The sequence below is a fragment of the Octodon degus genome, unplaced genomic scaffold, assembly GCF_000260255.1.
Source record: "Octodon degus isolate 3935 unplaced genomic scaffold, OctDeg1.0 scaffold00018, whole genome shotgun sequence".
In the NCBI taxonomy this organism is placed as follows: domain Eukaryota; kingdom Metazoa; phylum Chordata; class Mammalia; order Rodentia; family Octodontidae; genus Octodon; species Octodon degus.
The window spans coordinates 2,057,464-2,060,532 of NW_004524594.1; the positions used below are offsets into that span (position 1 = coordinate 2,057,464).

At 39.8% G+C, this 3,069-nt stretch overlaps 1 protein-coding gene across 8 annotated transcripts in view; it reads left to right on the forward strand.

The window, feature by feature from the left end:
• The window catches only part of Phf21a (PHD finger protein 21A), a 200,117-nt gene that overhangs the window by 40,235 nt on the left and 156,813 nt on the right, over nucleotides 1–3,069 (forward strand). The window lies entirely within an intron of this gene.

The following is a 3,069-nucleotide window of genomic DNA, read 5'->3' on the forward strand; positions in this document are numbered from 1 at the left end:
TGGCATGTGGTGCTGGGGGATTGAACCGCGGTCCCTGATGCTTTGCCAAGCTTGTTCTAAGTAGGTGCCTTAGACCACTGAGCCATCTCTCCAGCCCAAGAATGAAATTTGTTTGTTAAAACAAGCTTATCATTTTCCTAAAAGTGTGTTAACATAGAGGTGTGTTGAATAACCAGTTTATCTTCTTTTTTTTAACCAGTTTATCTTAATGACAAGCAGTGAAAGTTAAACTCACAACTTATTTAAAGCTGACGTCGTCATAGAATGGATTTGGGGAATACAGTAATCAGTCTGAAATTTGTGTGGATCTGTGACAGGTTTATGATGTTATATATGAATTTTATAGTTTTTCCTTCTCAAGACATTTTGAGATTGCCAAGTTAATACTGTGCTTTTAGTTTCTTCTCACAAGATACAGAATGCCCCAAATAAACTTTTCTTGAAAGACATAACTTAAGGTGAACTTAATTACTAAATTAAATACAGTTCTTAACTATTATTTTGTTTTATATTTTGAATTCATGCATACCAATATTATAAACATTACAATTAAGAAAAATTTAAACTCCAGTTTTAAAATCTAATTACAAGGCACAAGGATTGCTGAAAGTTTGAGGCCAGCCTGCGGTACAAAGTAAGTTCAAAGCCAGCCTGAACTACTCTAAGAAAGACAAAACAAACAAGCAAAGTTAGCAAACTTTCTGAAAAGGGCCAGATGGTAAAATATTTTGGGCTTCACAAGTCATTTACAGTCTCTGTCACAACTACTCTGCAAATCAGCCATGGATAATATACAAACAAATGGGTGTGGCTGTGTTCCATAAAACTTTATTTACAAAAAACAGGTGGTGGGCCAGACTTGGCCCGCTGGCTGTATTTGCTCATCATTGGTATAAAGTGCATTCACATGAAAAATGGCTGCATTTATGCGACAGAAAGTGACTTGGCTTTGATAAGCACGTCAGCTTAAAGGTGCTAGGGATTTGGATAGTCCGGTGATGAATCTTTTAGAGATGAGTGCTCAAACTGCAACCCAGACCTGCTAATTTATTGCAGAGTGCCAACACTGCAATTAAACTCAAATATTGAGGTTTTAGTTTAGAAAAAATAACTCAGCTGATGCTCAGCTACTGGGGCTACTTGGCTCTCATACCAGCAGAGTGGGCTCTGTATGCCCACTGCACCACACATACCGTAGGGGCGCCAGCCACCGTCTAGTCGGCTTCTTAGCTTGTCCTGCCCTACCCTTGCTCTTCTGCAACACAGCTTAACCACCTAGATAGAGAAAAGTTGGTTTATTTCCTCCAGAGGTGAGGAGTTAATATAGTTATCAGTTTTAAATTCCAGCGTCTTGGAAGAAAGTGTTTGCAGCTTCAAAGAAGTAACTTTAGTATTCTTTAGTAACTATATCAAAAAGGAAAATCAGAGGCTATTTTATTGAAGACTTGTAAAAAAGTATATGTATAAAATCTTGTGTTTCTAGTCTGTTGAACTTTTGGACTGTGTATTCCTACTGTAAACTTACAGTAAGATGCAGAAGAGTGACTACAGTGAGTTGAGTGTGCATTAGAATATAGTGACTTATATTTTGTACATTGAAAGGTCCTGTGGTTGGCAACCTCAGCTGCACACAACGGATCTTAGTACCAGGAGGAAAGGCTTTTTTCCTGCCAGGAACTGAACTCAGGACCTCAAGCATGCCAGGCAGGCACTGTGCTACAGTCATATCCCCAGCCCAGAAAGGTTTTTATTCAGATAGGATAAATGTCAGAGATCATTCACCAAAGAAGATACATTTTACTCAAGTGGGATTTTTAGGTTATTATTCATCACCTGTGCACTAATTTTCAAATGAGTGTGGTGAGTTTATCACATAGCAGTTCAGAACAGCAAATTGGGACTGGGGTTCAGGAGTGACAGAGGCAGAGTAACAGTAGTAAAGATTTGTTAGCTGACTGTTCGAAATTGAGTTGGCTGAAAAGCTAAAATGAAGACATAAGAATAGCAGTTTGGGGCCTTTTATTGTAAGAATCTTATTTGTACTACAGTATATTAATTGGTGTTATCATGCCTCTTAGTAGCAATAGGAGCTTGACTTTTTTCTATTTTAATAAAGTCGGTAAGTATGTACTACAGTTTTGAAAGATTTTATTTTGTAACTAAATAATATAAAAGTATTTTGGCTCCCAGAGTGACAGATTCTTCCTTTATATGAGGATTCACTTGGAAAGCAGCTTATTCCTTTTGGCAACAGTGTTTGCTCGGTGTTAGGTCAGATGCCATGTGACTCTTGCGTTTTGCTTTTGGTTGACGGTCTTTCTCCTAGGTGTGGGCAGCACTCTTTCCCAGAGGATCCTTGACAGGTGGAGATTTCCATTGTTGCTGCACTGTCTTGTTCACTGATCCACCAAACACATCCTATCCTGCGTCCCTTCCTGCTTTGAGAGAGGAAGTGGCAAAGCCACACCTGACACTGGTTTCTTCTGTTTTAAGAACCAAACCAACAAACCTGCCAAATTTGTGCTTTGCTGTGTTCAAACAGACTGGTTTTGCATGGATGCAGGTTCTTTTGCCTGACTTGGGGCTCTAGATAGTGATAGTATTTTAAAGGATGTTTTGCTTTTGGATAACCATCTTACTTAAATTGACTTTCACAAGCCACTTTGTCCTATCTCTTCGCCACATTTAAAAATGAAGTAGTTTTAGGGCCGGTCAGATAGCTCAGTGGACTAAAGCGCCTTGGCGAGGTTGATCCCCAGCATGCTGTGCAGGCCCGGCCCGCAGGGCACACTGAGATGGTGATTGAGACTGGGCGTGGTGGCACACGCCTGTAATCCCAGTATTTGGGAGGCTGAAAACAGGAAAATCACTACAAGTCTGATCTGTGTAGTGAGACCCTGTAGACCATGTCCTAAATACATTAAAAAATAAATAAATAAAAATGAAGTAGCTTTAAATTTCATATAAGAAGTGATAGTTTGGGGGCTGGAGAGATGGCTCAGTGGTCTAAAGCACCTACTTAGAACAAGCTTAGCAAAGCATCAGGGACCGCGGTTCGATCCCCAGCAC